Consider the following 18,615-nt stretch of genomic DNA (forward strand, 5'->3'; position numbering starts at 1 on the left):
TAGAATTTACAAAATAATAAAACATCATCTTCTCCTTCAACGCGATTGCCATAAAATTTAAGCAACTCCTCAATTCTTGATCTAGTAGCTTCTTTTTTGTTTGAGAAGTATGTTAGAAAGAGGTCACCACATGCTTTATTTGAATTGATCGGAATCGAAGCTCCTCGGTCTGCAATACTGAGCAGCAATGAAACACCTCTTCTTGTGAAGGCAACCGGAACGCCTGACCAAGTTAAAAGATTAGTTGACATCTATCAACATATACATAAGTATTCGCCACACGATGGGCCTGATACGAAATCGTATCAGACCCACATTAGGCCTGATACGATATCGTATCATGCCCATGTTAGGCCTGATATGATATCGTATTAGGCCCACGTTAGGCCTGATATAATATCGTATCATGCCTAAAGCCCCTCATTTGCAATAAGAACCCACTATCAGTGTCATTTGCTGACAAAAATATTCATCTTTACAAAATATTGGATTTTACTATACAACTACTTCGTAATAAAATTACATTGTACCTGAGAATCTGAAGGTTTGAGTACTTGAATCCCAATTTTGAAATATATTGGCCAAAATACCACGGATATGCTGCATATCTTGTATGTCTAGAAAAATTCTAAAGGGTGACTGTTTGATCACTGCTATGTGTCGGTCATGTAAAATCACAGATCCATGATGCCTTCCTTTCTTTGTGGATGCTTAAAAAAAACTTTTAAAGTGACCTAAGACACTGTTCCAATGCAGTTTCTGTCCAACTTCCACTGAACCCTAAATTTTGAAAATTTAAAAATTTTAAAATCATTCTCGTTGAGCTTTTCAAAATCACAGAGTTTAGAAAGGTGATACCTTTACAGATAATTGAAGTGGAGAGGATGATACACCCGATCCCCTTCTTTGCGCCATTATGAAAGAATATTATTGACGGAAACCCTAAAACTTTACCCCTGAGCCTCGCAAACACTGGATTTTTAGGTCTAAATGCTAGATGCCGCTTGATCAAGGTACGAAGACATTACGTAGGGTTTCACTAGGGGGGCGATTTTGCCACAATATTGGAGCTGCAATCGAAGACTTACGAAGAACACCCAGGCATGCACGAGTTGACAGACGGAGGGAGAAAAATGATCACACTATTATTTTTAAATCAAAATAATTCAAAATGTGGTTCGGATGCCTAGAAAATCACAATGAAGGAGAGGATGTTGGCGGGAGGGTTAAAATGGGAATTTCACATGACTTAACTGTGACCTTTGGTAAATACAGAACTACTATATGTCTTTTGGTAAATACAATATCCAAGGTACGCCTTTTGGTAAATTACCGTATTTCACGAACTGGATGAAAACTATTTTTTTTCCAAAATGTGCTGATATAAATAGTTGTTGAAATTTATTTAAAGGATTCATTCAATTTTTAAAATTTTCTAAAAAGGGCATGCACTTTGATTTTTACCAAACAACATATTTAATTTTCAAAAAAAAAACCCTCCCTCCAATGGTTATAACTCCAATCCAATTCCAAAGCATCCAAATCACGAACTATTCAAGCCATCCAAACATCACTTAGAACTTCGTGCTTGTTAAGTTTTATTTTACATAAAATTAGGGTTGTAAATGAATTAAGCATTCATGAATAAGTTTAGTGTTCAACTTGATAAGAGTTTACTTATGTTCGTTCAATATACATAAGATTAATTAAACAAACAAGTTTGAACAGCTCGTTAAACTAAACAAACAAGCTTGAACACATATGTGTTCATCTTGTTAACATTCGTGAACAATATTAGTAAACAATGTTCGTAAACAACGTTCATGAACAATGTTCACGAATCATATTCATTAATAAAACTCTTTTTAATATGTTAAATAAATAATAAAATAAATAAATAAATTTAAATTATCAAACTCAATAACTAATCAAACAACTAAAAGTTTCAAACAATCAAACAAGTTTGAATTGAGAGTTTGATAACGTCTAAATTAACTAAGCTCAAGCCAAGCTCGAACCAAGCTCAAGCTAAGCTTGAATTGAGAGCTTGATAACATCTACATGAACCAAGCTCAAGCCAAGTTTCAAACAATCTCACGCTTATAAAAAATAAACCAAACTAAGCTTGAACACTCATTTCAAAAGTTTGGTTCATTTTAAACTCAGTTCGACTTAATTAACTTATCAAACAAATTTGAGCACCCCAAAACTCGACTCGACTCGACTCAGCTTATTTACAGCCCTACATGAAACTTTTTTCCGTATAACTAGTGTGCTGCTTTGCTGTGATGATCTCAACATGCTATGCGTGCCAAGACATGTACGGGATGGTTTCACAGTTGTCGTAAGAAGTTTAACAATTTTCTAAAGGTGCACTCAAAGTTTGAGCCCCCCCCCCCCCCCCCCCCGCAACAAAAAAAAAAATACATTTCTTTTTCATTTTACCTCCCTATTAAAATTGCCTTTTTCTCTTATCTTTTTCTAAACATCTGTTTTTTTCCCTCTCTCTTTTCTTTTCTCTTAAATTAAATTAAATTTTAATTTAAACTTTAATAAGAAAATATTCTGAATTTATTTATTTTTAATTTTAAAACTTTAATAAAAATATATAAAAATATAAAAGAAGATTAATAAAAAATATAAAAACTATTTTTTAATATTTAATTATATAAAAATAAAATTAAATTAATAACAAAAACATATTTTATTAATAAAAATTTAAAATAAAATAATTAATTTGGTGTTGGTGCTAAAAAACAAGCACCACAATGATGTTGGTGTTCAAAAGGCAACACTATAGTGATGTTGGTGTTTAAAAATTAGCACCATAACTTAAATATTAACATCGCTATTATGTTATCTATTATTTTTTTTAAATAATATTAACATTGCTGTTATGATATATTTGGACTCTGGAGCACTGTAGAAAATCTACAAGAGTTAGAATGAATCCAATCAGTACTCTCTAAATTCATTAATGAGTTTTGACTAAAATCTATTGATGGACTTAGAGGATTTTTTTTTTTTGAAAAGTTGACATATAATAGAAGAGAGTATCCATGAAGGTATTTATAGTGTCAATGTCTAGTTCTAATATTCTTACGATAAGTTATGAGTATGTGTCAATTGCTTTAAAATTATAAACTTTGAAGACCTTCTGATATGATCATTATTGTTAATGATTTCAAACTGATATCTCTGGCATAAATATATTCCAGGGCACTTCAGAAATATGTAGTACTTGGAATAAATCCAACATAGCTCTTTATGTCTATTAATGAGTTTTAATCGAAATCTATTGATGAACCTAAAAGATTTAAATTTTTAAAAAATTGACATAGAATGGAAAAGGGTAATGGAGTGAATGTATTTATGATATTCATGCTTAATTCTGACAACTTCACGATAAATTATATGTATATATCAATTGTATGCTTTCGAATGCAATAATTTTTTATTTGGATGTCAAAACAGGACATTTTATATGTTAAATCAAAATTTATTAAGATATCTATATTTGATACGTGTAAAACCTATAATAGCTCATTTTCAAACAAAAAAAAAATATATCATTTAAAATTTTTTCAGGTCCATCAATAAGTTTTCAATTAAAACTCATTTATAGACATAAAGAGTTCTGATCAGACACATTTCAAGTGTTATAGATTTTTAAAATATCATGAAGTCTATATGTACCAAAAATTGAAGTCATTAATGACAATGATCATATTTTTTTAAAGTTTACGACTTGACACATACAAATAACTTATTGTAGAGATGTCAGAACCAAACATAGACATCATAAATATGTTCACTACACTACTCTCTTCTATTACATGTCAATTTTTTTTTAAAACTCTGATTGGACTATCTAAATTTTGATCAAAACTCATTGATAAATCTAAAAAATTCAGATTGGACTCATTCCGACTCTCGTAAATTTCTACCCTACTCTAGAGTTCAAACATGTTCTTTTTTACTATTTTTAAAAAATTAACATAATAGCAGTTTTGATATTTAAGTTATGCTGATTTGATATATTTATAGATCTTGAACTATTTCTACTAACCCAACCCTTTTTCTTACAACAATTTAATATTTTCAATAATACTAAAAGCAAAGGCATGGGTAACAAAGTACTATGATGTAGACTTCTATAGATCTCCAAGAGACACCATCAACGATAATTTATAGTAACTATTATTGCTAATAAAAACCCCCAATATGTAACACAGACGATAAACACATAACATCTTTAATGTAATAATCAGAAGTTAATTCTCAGGAACTGATGACCTAAGATTTACTTCACCATTATCAATACAAGATGAAGTTTCTATTGTATACATTCTTATCATACTTTACAAGAAGTGATTTTCAAGATGTAAACCCATGACTTACAAGTCATACTGTAGCAATTTTACCGTTGACTCCTCTTCAACTACTTCTATTGCTGCTAATAATAATAATAATAATAATAATAATAATTTAGGCAACTTCTGCTATAACCAATGGCCTCCCCTGATTCGCATATTTGATAAATTCAAAATGCAGCTTATGCATACTCAAAAGTCTCAAAAGTCGACTTCCAGAATATTTGTTTTATTTGGAATCTGAAGAGTTACTCTTATTGCTTCTGTAAATAGTTTACTGCAACATACTTTACTACAACACCACACCCGAGCATAATAGGAGCTATTTAAAACTGCACATTATTAGTTCACATACAGGAGTAATCAGTATTACATTACACATTATATTACATAAAAAAGGAATCAATTGAATGATACAAGCCCATCTCATCTCTAACTTGCCTCCTATGCTCTGCTGCAAACAGGTGATACCAACACCCATAGCAACTTCTGGCTGCCGTAGGATACCCACATTTGGTCCAATGAAAGAGCATTATATAATAAACAACATTGCTATACTACAACTAATTGTTACAGACCATTCACCATCCTGATGAAATTATACAAGATCAAGCGTCTCCCAGTCATGAAACATACTACACAGCATTTCAATTTCCCAAAACCGTATCTCCAACAATGCAGCAAGCACAACCAAAGATTAGTAGGTCATTTACAATCAAATTGCACGAGGGCTTTTCTAAGGCAAATCCGTTCTTAAACATTGGGTTCAGCTGTGAATGAAGACCATGTTCAGACTTACATATATTTAATATGTTTTGAAAACTTGTCACGTCTGCAAAACAAATATTAATTTAGAAGTTGCATATCATATTTATTAAATATGAATAAGCAATTAATAAAAATGTGGTCAATAAAGTATCCAGAAAATTCAGGTGTTTCTTAGTAAATACAAAAGCCAGAATTCAATAGGCAACAGAACTTTACTAAATTTGCTTGAAAGCCTATTGCTTAATGCAATATCTGATTATCCGTCTAGATGATAAATATTTGGTTATGGATTATCAAGGAAGCCAATGCAACTTTTTATGTTAAATGGCACCTAGGACCAAGTTGTACCAGTAGGATTAGCTCACATCTAGCATGCCAATAACATATTAACAGAAAACTCACATAAGGCATATAGTTGATGCTAGGCCCTACAAGGCGTTGTTTTACATGCAGTTTGGGGGTGAAATCCTGAAAATTTCTGTAGAAAATCCACCTCTACTCTACCATTTTTGTCCACCAGAGGGAAGTTCTATTCATCAAAAGAAATGCCCCCTCAACCACATAGCAATTTTTATTAGGAAAACACTTTCACTCTAAAACAAAAGCATATACTATTAACATCTAATAGAAAATCAATGTTCCCTATGGAGTCCAAATCCTAGTTTTTTCTGGTGGTCCAAAAACTCTATAGGATCAGAATTCACCAGCTCGATCTAATCAAAGTGCTGTAATACTTTTCCTAATTTTTTCACTACTTCGAGTCTATTCTTTTAGCTTTTTGAAGCATACAAACTTAACTCATCAAGAACACATAGCTGGCACAACCAATTGTTCGTGAAGCTTATAAAGTAAGAAAGTCTCCATACCATGCATGTTGGGGCAATCATATCCTTAAGCATGTGGTTTGCATATGATTTTGATGTTTGGGCAAAGTTAAGTTAGGGAGATATTGTTAATCTTGTATGTCTCAAGTATGCATGAGTACAAGAACTTAACACAAATTACAAGTATGAAAATGAAAGTCTAAGTAGGTCGACAAAGACTCAATACTTGATAAATGGAATACCAAGTAGATCGACAAGTATCCACAAGGAAATCCTAGTAGATTGATGACCATATACTAGGTACATGGAAGCCTAAGAAGGTAGGAGACCTAATTTATAGAAGTATAAAGTTCTAATAGGTCAAGAAGACCAAATGCTAGACCAAGTGATGAAGTCGCAAAGGCGAGGAGTCTCTAAGTACAAAAGACCTAGAAGTAAAGAGGATTATTGACACGATGAAATGTCAAAGGTAAGCTCCTATGAGGAGCATCAAGTGCACTTGCACTTGGGCTATGGGTGGACTAGACTTAGCAGCGAATTCAACCATATAAGTGGTCGAAGTCAGAAGATCAAACAACTAAGTCTTTCAATTGACTAGTACATAAGTTGACTAGGCAGTCAACTAACAAACAAACAAAATATTTCCATTTAGTTAATTGATTGATACTGAAGCCCAAAAAGGTCGGGGTTCAAATTTTTAGTGGTATGAAGTCAAACATGTAACGGAGACAAGATGCTACACAAAGTGGTGACGTCCCAGAGGCAAGGAGTCTCTCGGCATAGAAGACCTAGATGTAAGAAGGCTTCTTAGCACGATGAAGTCTCAAAGACACAGAGAGCCTCTTGACACAAAGATAAGCTTTAGTGAGGAGAATCAGAGCACTTTGGCGACGAACAACACTAGACTTAGCGGTGGATTTGATCTTATTAGTGCTTGAAGATTGAAAGTGTCATTGAATTGTTTGTACATGAGTTGACCAAGCAGTCAACTCAGGATCAAATAAAAACAAATAGAATCATTTTTTTAAAAAATGACTTAACTAATGAGCAATCAAAAACCTAAAGAGAGTCATTCTAACAAGGGGGTGCAATAGATGGATGCCTAAATGCTACAGCTAGTGGATTGAAGTATCCATTATGGTGTAGACATGGTTTAAAATTTTGAGCATATAAGAGATATGGCAGGAAATATTAGAAGTGAAATGTTTTATACTTAGTAGAGTAAAGACAGAATATATATAATTTAAATTTAGTAATATTAGACATAATGAGACAATTGTTAAGATAAGAGATCACGAGTGACCGGAGAGCTTTAAGTATTTATGATCATTTTTACAAAATGATGGAGGAATTGAAAGAGATCTCTTATATAATGTGGCAAAAGGTGATTCGCTCGCCCCCGCCAACACGTCCCTAAGCCAACACGGAGGAGATAAATCACGAGTGGCGACTAGCCGTTAGTGCAGTGACTAAGGTAGGAAAGAATTAACCATTAAAAAAAACTTTAACAGAATTTTTTTTTCATACGTTTAAGGGTGACAAGAATAAAAATGAAGAGAGAGGAGAAAGAATTAACCATTAAAAAAAATAAATAAATAATGTCCACAAGGTCGAGACCTTGCGCGAGTCATCCACCCGCAAGAGCACACAGGGTTGTGCCGATCGGCAGGCAAAACGATAACTTTTGCCCGTGCCGCCTAATACGGGACAAGATTTTAAACCATGGTGTAATAGATTGATGAAACATTATCCAATTAACTGATTACGACCTAGAAAAGAAAACCATGGTGTAATAGGCTGATGAAACATTATCCAATTAACTAATTACGACCTAGAAAAGAAAACCATGGTGTAACAGGCTGATGAAACATTATCCAATTAACTAATTACGACCTAGAAAAGAAAAAACAAGGCTGAAAAGGAGCTAGAACTTGAGGGTATAAATATAGGGACTTGGAGTCTTAGAATGGTTAATGAAAGTGTTTTAATTTCTGATCCTTAAGACAATGCTCATGTACTTTAACTCTTTCTTCTTATACTTAATCCCAAAATTTTTGTAAGAAGACATAAAAGAGGTTTCTCTACATGCAGTTGCTTGTCAAAGAGTGGAATTGAGAAGGATGATCCACTGACGAATCATAGGTCATAGAGTAGGAGCCTAGAGGCTACTAAACCACATTAAATCTTGTGTTAGTTTGTATTTCTTGTATTGATTTTATTATTTAGTATTTTTTACTGCACTAATCTCAATTATAGAAATGAGTAAGAAGCAAAGCGAAAGGTCTTGATCCAATTAGTATTAGAGCCCAATCACTCCCAGACGACGAATCATCGAAAGAAGTACATTCTAAAGAGAGCAATACAAGAGGGATATAGTATGGCACAACGACCATTTTTTAATAACACCAACTTTGAGTATTGAAAAGGTAAAATAAAATATTATCTAATGATCAAGATAGAAAATTGATTCATTATTAGAAAAGGGTTCAAGGTGTCAATCGACTAGTTTGGTGAGATTCTTGACTATGCCAAATGGTCGACTGAGATGAAGATAGATTAAGCCAACGCGAAGGCAGTTACACTCATTCTTCAATGTGGATTCACATCAGAACAACTTAACAAGGTCCAACTATTTAGGAGTGCCAAGGATCTTTTGGAAAAGCTCATCGACCTTCACAAAGATATGCAAGATTCACGAATTGTTAAAAGAGATTTATTAATAAACCAAATGTAAATTACATAAAGGATGCAAGATTCACGAATTGTTAAAAGAGATCTATTAATAAACCAAATGTAAATTACATAAAGGATGGAGAAACGGTGAGCTAACTTCATGGGAGGTTCAAAAATCCTCAACGGGCTCTATGCATTTGGAGAACATGTGAAGAATTGAGATCCTCTACGAGCTCTATGCAACAAGTCCTCAAACCTCAAAGGCCCTCAAACCTCTTTATGGTCAATAATGTCAACAAAGTGTCTAAGAAGTTGAGTTTGGTTAAGTTAGATAAAATATTTTGTGAATTCAAACTTCATAAGTAATCTAACCTTATTTTAAAAAAGAAAGGTCTAGCTTTAGTTGCAAGAAAAATACCTCCTCTAAATTGAAGCACGAAATTGAGAGTGTAAGGGAAATCTCAACAAGTGAGATGTCCTATTTTGTGAAGGAAATGATGAGTAAGATCATGAAGTTCAATAAGAAAGGCATGAAGAAGATGTTCTAGGATCCAAAAAAGCTTACTAAATCCAAAGGTATACTAAATCTAAAGCTAGTGCTAGTGTAACATGTTTTAAGTGCAATAAAAAGGGCCACTATAAGTTGAAGTGTCTTCCCATGCAAGAAGAAAAGCTTAAGAAGAAGAATGCACTTGGGACAATATCTCATCATCAAAGTCTTCGGAGGAGTATCTTGTTGATGACCATAGATGATGGGGTGATGGCTGGAAAGCTCAAGCCATGAGGAAACTTCAAGTTATGAGGATGGATCATGGTAATCTCTCACAAATTAGAGAAATTATATGAAACAATGACTTGTTTAACCATTTCATTATCTAAGTCTAAGGAGAAGGTACGTCACTCCAAAGGAGCTTAGAACCCCTCAAGAGGAAATTTCTTCTCTCTACTTGCAATGGTCAAGAGTTTATTGCTTACCAATTTGAAAAACTTGAGAAAAAGAATGCCTCTTTTAAATTACAAATAGAAGAATTAAAGAAATGCTTGGAGCAGTGCACATTTGCACATTTGTTTCTAAGTATTTAAATATGACACTTGGGGACTATCAAAGTTTATAACAAGGTTGACATTAACTATAAGCTAAGGCAAAAGGTGTCTTATGTGTCTCTAATTTGTAGTTACACCTTTTTTTTGCCTAAGAACGTTACTAGGGCAATTTTTAGATTTAGGGTAATAAAGGCTTGGGTACCCAAGCAATATTTAGTTAACTCTTTTGGACCCAATGTACTTTGTCTACCAAAAGATTTAATCATTCGTATTTAATAGTTATAAGACAAGGAAGAGCGCTCTATTGAATGAATGTTGGATAGAGGTACTCTAGGCACATGATCAAGGACATAAAGAAGTTCACCACATTCAAGAATGGTGTCCTTTAGCGATAGTGGAGAATTAAGGTGGTGGTGGGTATATTGAATCCATTTTTAATTTTATCACTAAGAAGGCTCTTTTAAGAAGGTTCATTTAATAGAAAATATAAAATTTAATCTATTTTGTATTAGTCAATTGTGTGATACGGGATATAAGGTGAGTTTCAACCAAATGTTTGGTAAAGCACAATGAGTTAGATACAATCATAGTAGTAAGACATAGAAAGAATACTATTTATACAATTAATCTTCCTTGTGTTACAAAACTCTATACTAAGTATCTCATCACCAAAGAGACGGAACTATGATTGTAACATAAAAGATTGGTATACCCCCAACATGAGACAAATATCAAAGGTTGTCAAGAGGGACATGGTGAGGGCTTGTTGAAGATACACTACAACAAGGACATTATACAATGTGTCAACAAAGCAAGCAAGTCATCTCATAGAGGTACATCTATTGTTAATATCATGAAACTTTTAGAAGTATTACATATAGACCTTAGACATTTTAGTTGGTTTTTGCAAAATAGTAAAAAATGAGAAGAATTTCAAAGTCAATCGAATTCGTAGTGATAATAAAGGTGAATTTGAGTAATTTTGTAAAAGAAGTATGCATGCGCATGAGTTTTCTTGTCTAGAACACCTCAACAAAATGGGAAGGTGGAAAGGAAATTTGTGTCATATAAAAGGCAGTTAGGTCTTCATTGAATGTATTAATTACTTATCTACTTTTGGGCCAAAGCAATCAATGTTGTATGAATGTTCAAACTAGATTTATTTATATAGATTTTTCGGAAAAACAACTTATGAACTTTGGTTTAGAAAAAATTCTTATAATCAAGCATCTTAAGGTATTTAGTTGTAAGATTTATATCTGTTAGAATAAGTAAAAGGGTATTTGAGTCTTTTGGTGTACATCTTCTTTTCTATATAAAGGGCCTAACTCGTGGGGTTCCCATAACACGAGATTTTAGGTTTTGCTTGAACATGGTATCAGAGCCAAAACCCTAATTTCTTTTTCTCTTCCCCGCGCCGAATTCCTTTTCTGCCGCGCGACGGGCCTCTCTCCAGCACGGCGAGTTCTCTCCAGCAGCGAGCGCCGCTTCCTTCCTCGCGTCGCCTCCTTCCGCGCGAGTTCTCACCACTGGCCAGCAGCTTTCTTCGCTGCCTCGATCAGTGTCGGCACACGCTTTCTCAGAGCTTCGAGGTGAGCCGCTTCCGCCCAACTCCGTCCGTCCAGGCGTGTGGCTAGCACTGGCGATTCTTCCCGTTGCCCCCTCACCTGTTCCAGCGCCGCACGCAGCCTCTCTTCCCAAACTCTGATCCCGTGAGCTCTTTCCGGTCGTCTCAGCAGCCTGCGCCTCTAGTTAGGTGTCGCTGACAAGCAGCAACTTCCGGCCCTTCCCCGATTTGGAGGCAGCGCCTCTGCTGGTGTGTGTTTGCCCTTTCCCGATTTGGAGGCAGAGGCTGCAAGGAGAAACCAGCAGCATTACTTCCGGCGGTTGTGAGTTTCCTTCTTCCCTTGATTCCTTGTTGCTCTCGCCAGAGGGAATTGCAAAAGATAGGGTTTCAAGGAACGGGCCTAGCAGCGAGCTCCGTTTATCACATCTCTTGTCCTCGACCGATTGCAGTTCTTTCCAATCTGCTTAATGGCTACATCCGGCATTCCAAAGCCGGATACCTCAATCTTTACCAACCACATCACTGCACCTCTCTCTTCCGAACAGTTGGATGGTACGAATTATGTTTCTTGGGCATCTTACATTGAGCTTTGGCTTGTTGGACAGGGATATGAGACACATCTCACTCAAACTGAAGAAGATGTTCAAGACGCCGATCGTCCTCTGTGGAAGAAGGTTGACGCTCAATTGTGTTGTATTATCCGAGCCACCATCCATTCATCTCTTAGGAATGTCTTCCGTACTCACAAAACCTGCAAAGCTGTTTGGACACAAGCCCAACAACTCTTTACAAACACCTCTCGGCGACTCTATCAAGTTTGTGAAGATCTCATGACTATCCTCAACGCCAATCAGATTAAGGATTCAATGTCAACTTATCTGGTTCAGTCTCTAGCCTTCTTTGTGATTTCAATGAACTGCTCTCACCTGCGGCCAATCCTGTTGAAGATCTTGAAAATCGGAAGAAACTTTTTGTCTCTGGCTTTATATGGTCTGCCCACAGATTATTCTCATGTCCGTGACCAGATCCTGGGCAACCCCACAGAAGCTACCATGGACAACACCTGGGCAACTCTTCTCCGTGTCCCGACCAAAGTCTTGACGATGCCTTCTTCTATTCCTGTCGACTCGTCAGCTTTGGTCTCTCAACACAAAAGACCTCCACCTCGCAAGGGTGGCAAAGGACGTCCTTGGTGTGATCACTGCCACCGACAGGGATACACAATTGATAAGTGCTGGAGTCTACATGGTCGTCCTCCTCGTGCTACTCAGATCGTTCAGAGTTCTGTTGCTTCTTCAGCTTCCACTTCACAATTAACACCGGATTCGACTCCAACACCTTTCTATACTGACTTTCTGAAATGGTTTGAGGATCGTCAGACTTCTGGTTCCACTGCTACCATTGCACACGCTGTACTTCCTTTGCTGGCATATCTCGTTCTTCGGGTCCTTGGGTTCTTGATTCTGGGGCCACCGATCATATCACTGGTAATAAATCCCTTTTCTCCTCTCTCACTACTTCTGGTAATTTACCAACGGTCACCAAGGCCAATGGTTCCCAAACTCAATCCCAGGGTATTGGTATTGTTCATCCTTCTTCATCTCTTTCAATTCATAATGTTCTTTATGTTCCCGGCGCTCCTTTTAATTTATTGTCGATAAGTCAACTTACTCGATCTCTTGATTGTGTCATTTCTTTTACTAAGACGTCTGTTTCCTTACAGGACTGGAGTACGGGGAGGATGATTGGCTTCGGATGTGAATCTCATGGCCTATATCGGCTTCAACAACCCTCTTTTGTTGGTTCGGCGGCGACATCTCCACTTCTTATTCATGCTCAGTTGGGACATCCAGGTCTTAATAAGTTGAAACAGTTACATTCTAGTCTTTCTCACTTAGAGTCTTTATCTTGTGCGTCGTGTCAATTAGGTAAGCATGTTCGTAGTTCTTTTTCTCCTCGTATTGAGAGTCGGGCTATGTCTCCTTTTGCTTTGGTTCATTCTGATGTTTGGGGTCCGAGTCGTGTTTCTTCTACAATGGGGTCAAGGTATTTTGTTACTTTTATAGATGATTTTTCCCGTTGTACATGGCTATATCTAATGAAGGATCGTTCAGAATTGTTTTCTATTTTTGAATCCTTTTTCCTTGAAATAAAAACTCAATTTGGTACTTCCCTTCGAACTTTATAAAGTGATAATGCACGCGAGTATTTGTCTACTCAGTTTCGTACCTTCTTGACTTCTCATGGTGTGCTGCATCGCACGTCTTGCCCTCATACCCCTCAACAGAATGGGGTTGCAGAACGCAAGAATCGTCATCTTCTTGAAACCACTCGGACCCTTCTTCTCCATTCTCATGTCCCTCATCAGTTTTGGGGTGATGCCGTACTTACTGCGTGTTATCTCATCAATCGCATGCCTTCATCCACTCTCCAGGGTAAAATACCTCATCAGGTACTTTATCCACATCGGTCCCTTCATCCTCTACCACCTCGGGTCTTTGGTTCTATTTGTTTTGTTCATGCTCTTGATCCCGGCATTGACAAACTATCTCCTCGGTCTCATAAGTGTGTCTTCCTTGGGTACCCGCGGTCTCAGAAAGGGTACAAGTGTTATTCCCCTACTCTTCGTCAGTACTTCATCTCTGCTGATGTCACATTCTTTGAGTCGGTTTCTTTTTTTGGTCCTTCCGCTTTACAGGCCGAGGTTTCTCCCTCTCCACCTGCAGCAGTGGCTATCTTTTATCCTCCGGAGGTGCCTCTATCTCCTCCAGCCTCGTCTCCTCCTTTGCAGGTTTATCAGCGTCGTCCTCGTTCTGCTTTGCCGCCGACCAACACTGACACTGCTGTGGGCACATCTTTGGAGCCAAGTCCTTCGTCGTTTCCTCCGGTCCCATCTCCTGACTCTAATGTTCCTATTGCACTTCGAAAGGGTATGCGTTCCACTCGTAATCCTTCTCCTCACTATGTTTCTTTAAGCTATCATCGTCTTTCTCCATCCTATTATTATTGTCTGTCTTCCTTGTCGTCTGTTTCTCTTCCAAAGACTACAGGTGATGCCTTTGCCCATCCAGGTTGGAAACAGGCTATGCTTGATGAAATGAGTGCCTTGCAGAGCAGTGGGACTTGGGACCTCGTTCCTCTACCTCCTGGGAAGTCGGTGGTTGGTTGGGGTGTTTACGGTGAAGGTTGGTGTAGATAACATGGTTGATCGGCTTAAGGCTCGTCTTGTTGCTAAAGGCTATACTCAGGTATTTGGATTGGATTATGGAGACACATTTTTTCTTGTTGCCAAGATATCTTCTGTGCGTATTTTCCTGTCTATTGCTGCAATTCTCCATTGCCCCCTTCATCAATTGGACATCAAAAATGCATTCTTACATGGTGACCTGCTCGAGGAAGTCTACATGGAGCAACCTCCGTGTTTTGTTGCTCAGGGGGAGTCTTACGGAAATCTTTATATGGTCTCAAGCAGTCACCCAGAGCATGGTTCAGTAGATTTAGTACCATAATTCAACAGTTTGGCATGACTCGAAGCGAGGCTGATCATTCTGTTTTTTATCGCCACTCATCTACTGGTTGCATCTATGTAGTGGTTTATGTTGATGATATTGTCATCACAGGTAATGATCATCTTGGGATTTCACAAGTAAAACAACATCTTTTCAAACATTTCCAGACAAAAGATCTCGGCAAACTCAAATATTTTCTTGGGATAGAAGTGGCACAGTCTAAAGATGGGATCATTATATCCCAAAGGAAGTATGCAATGGATATTCTGGAAGAAACAGGAATGTTAAACTCAAAGACAGTTGACAATCCCATGGATCCTAATGTCAAGCTCCTACCAAATCAAGGGGAGCCTTTTTCAGATCCTGAACGGTATAGGCGATTGGTAGGGAAACTAAGCTACCTTCGGATATCTCATTTGCAGTAAGTGTAGTAAGTCAGTTTCTTAGCTCTCCATGCAAAGAACATTGGGATGCAGTAACTCGCATTGTTCGATATATTAGAGGTGCACCAGGAAAGGGTCTTTTATATGAAGACAAAGGACATACTCAAGTCGTAGGGTATTCTGATGCAGATTGGGCAGGATCTTCCTCTGATAGAAGGTCCACTTCTGGATTTTGTATATTTGTCGGAGGTAACCTTATTTCTTGGAAAAGCAAAAAACAGAATGTTGTGGCAAGATCCAGTGCAGAGGCAGAATATCGAGCTATGACTATTGCTAGTCAAGAACTTATATAGTTAAAACAGTTGCTCCAGGAACTAAGGTTTGGAGAGGTTACACAAATGACACTCATATGTGACAACCAAGCCGCTATGCATATTGCCTCAAATCCAGTCTTCCATGAGAGAACAAAGCATATTGAAGTTGACTGTCACTTTGTCAGAGAGAAAGTCATATCTGGAGAAATATCTACTAGCTTTGTCAACTCAAATGATCAGCTAGCAGATATATTCACTAATTCACTTAGAGGTCCCAGTATTGACTACATATGTAACAAGCTTGGTGTATATAATCTATATTCTCAAGCTTGAGGGGGAGTGTTAGAATAAGTAAAAGGGTATTTGAGTCTTTTGGTGTACATCTTCTTTTCTATATAAAGGGCCTAACTCGTGGGGTTCCCATAACACGAGATTTTAGGTTTTGCTTGAACAATATCCTTAATCCAAAGATTATTTGGGAAAATTTTCCGTTAAGGTGGATGAGGATATCCTAGTTAGGTACTCATCATCAAGTAGAGCTTATAGTGTTGGTGCAATCATGCCTTCTCATGTATTTGCATGTGATTATGATGTTTGGCTGATAATTAAGTGAGACAATATGGTTTATCTCATATGTATGTCAAGTATATAGGCAAGGTTCTAAAATTCACTAGGTGCTAGTCGGGCGCCAGACCAACACCTAGCACTTAGACCGCCTAGGCGGGGACTAGGCGTCATTAGGCGGATTCCACGATATCAATATAAATTACATAATAAATCATATTCTATAACTAACACAATAACATCAAATTTAAAATGAGTTCAAAATTACACAAATAATAAAATATCTCAAATTTATTCTACTTCTCTATAATTTTCAACAACTTGTTCTTTATGGACATAAACTTAACATCATCATTGTGATTCTCCTCTTCTTTTTCGAATGCAAAATCACTCTCGTAAAGTTCTCTCACAATAGTTCTCTCACTTATAAGTTTGATGCTAGCCACTAAGGCAAGCCAACAATTCGATTTTCTTGTTGGATCAAATTTTAGGGCTTATAAAACTTGAGCCCAACACAAAAAAAAGGTTACATTTCAATTTTTTAATTAGACTTTAAATTTAAAAGTCCAAACTAAAAAAAATCATTAAACCCTACACTATTTCCGTGGCGCCTAGCCAATTCGATCGATTAGTCAGCGTCTAGGGTTGCCTAATCCCGCCTAGGCGTCAAGGTCGCCTAGGTTGGCCGACTAGCATGTTTTTGGTGCGGTTGGCTGGCACCTAGCGCCTAGGCGTTCGTCTAGACTAATTTTTAGAACACTATATACAGGTGATGTAGGTAAGCTAGACATAAGTTGTAGGTGCAATAATGGAAGTCCAAGAAGATTCTTGGAGTAAAAAAAAAATCCAAGTGGACAGTTGGTATAAAGAAAGTCCCAATAGGTTGAGGTGAATCCGATGCTAGACAACAGAGTAAGTCCCAGCAAGTTGGCAAGGACCGAACACAAGGAAAATACAAGAAGTCTCAGTGAGCAAACGTTAGGCACGACAAGTGCTAAAGGTCAGGAAAGCATCTTGACATCAAAGTTACTCAGCAATAAAGTTTAGTACTTTAGGGAATGAAGGAACAAAAACAAGCACAAACATGGGCTTGAAGTGGCTCAAGATAGTGTGCCAATCTATTGATAGTTATAATCAATTGACTAGACTATTGGACAGTCAACTGCGTAATATATCTCTTTAGTTGACAGGGACTCTTCTATTATATCTAAGAATGTAATTAAGGGAAATGGCAAGGCCAAGGTTGTCAAAGCTTGGGTACTTAAGAAATTTTTAGATAACACTTCTGGACCCAATATTTGGGTATCAAAAGATTGCATTTTCTATGTTTGAATAGGCACATACCTTGGAGGAGCACACTGATAAATGGTTTTTGGATAGTAGGTTTTCTAGCACACGACTGGGGACACAACAAAGTTCATTGCATTTGAACACAAAGATAAGGGAAACGTGTTATTTGGAAATAGAGAGAACTCAAGATAACCGGTACAAGTAATATGGAGTTAACTTCCAATTTCATTATTCAAAGAGTTTTATTAGTTAAAGGAATTAAGTTTAACTTGTTAAGTGTCAACTAATTGTGTGATGTGGGTACATGGTTGAGTTTCACTCAACTAGGTGCTTCATGAAGCACTATGAGCTCAACACGACCATGTTATAGGTGATAAGAGAGAGAACATTTATAGTATAAATCTTCCTTGTGTTATTAATTTTCCAATGAGTGTTTAATAAGCAAGGAGGAAGTCTTGGTTATGGTATAGGCGGTTAGCCCATACTACCAAAGTTTCTATTCAAAAGGACAAGTTATGTGATTCAAGCCAGCTAAGGCTACCACAACATATTTTTTTCAAGATAAGGCTACCACAACATTTTTTATTTTTCAAGCAAGCAAGCTAAGGCTACCACAATATTTTAAACTTAGTTAATACTTGCATGCCACTTGAATTATTGCATTTCAATTTAGTTGATAGACATTGAATAGCCTGATTAAATGTTATTGTAGCAAAAGAAAATAGTTATTATAGATGATTACTCTAAGTTTGTATTGGTAAAATTTTATAAAACATAAGGATGAAACTGAAGAAATAATGAAGGTTTAAAATTTCAAACTGTGCCAGAATTTTGATTTATAACTGTTAGAATAAGTAAAGGGGTATTTTTGTCTTTTGGTGTATATCTTCTTTTCTATATAAAGTCCTAACTCGTGGTTCTCAATACACGAGATTTTAGGTTTTGCTTTGAACATGGTATCAGAGCCAAAACCCTAATTTCTTTTCCTAGCTTTTCCCTTTTCTCCCCAAAGGACCGCCGCGACGCCATCCCTCTCATCGCGATCTCCTGCTGCAATCTCCTGGTGTCGGTGTGTGCCGGCTCGGAAATCTCTCCTCGCCATCTCCTGCCGCGAGCCCTAGCAGAAGGCGCCCCGAGCCATAGCAGAGGTCGCGCTCCCTCTCTCGCCTGTGAAGCACGTCGCGCTCCTCCTGCATCGCCTGTGAAGCACGTCGCGCTTCTCCTCTCTCGCCTGTGAAGCACGTCGCGCTCCCTCTCTCTCCAGTGAGATCCGATCATCTCCATCTCACCGCAGTGGTTCTCCGGT

General features: G+C 37.1%; 1 protein-coding gene across 3 annotated transcripts in view; it reads right to left on the reverse strand.

The window, feature by feature from the left end:
- Positions 1 to 4,682: 4,682 nt before the first annotated feature.
- The window catches only part of LOC121967135, a 78,536-nt gene continuing 64,603 nt past the window's right edge, over positions 4,683 to 18,615 (reverse strand). For all 3 annotated transcript variants that reach the window (XR_006107652.1, XR_006107651.1, XM_042517178.1), the window contains one exon: positions 4,683 to 5,205. The gene's annotated coding sequence lies outside the window, so the exon portion shown is untranslated. The remainder of the gene's footprint in view (positions 5,206 to 18,615) is intronic.

The sequence above is a fragment of the Zingiber officinale genome, chromosome 3B (genome assembly GCF_018446385.1).
Source record: "Zingiber officinale cultivar Zhangliang chromosome 3B, Zo_v1.1, whole genome shotgun sequence".
Lineage (NCBI taxonomy): Eukaryota > Viridiplantae > Streptophyta > Magnoliopsida > Zingiberales > Zingiberaceae > Zingiber > Zingiber officinale.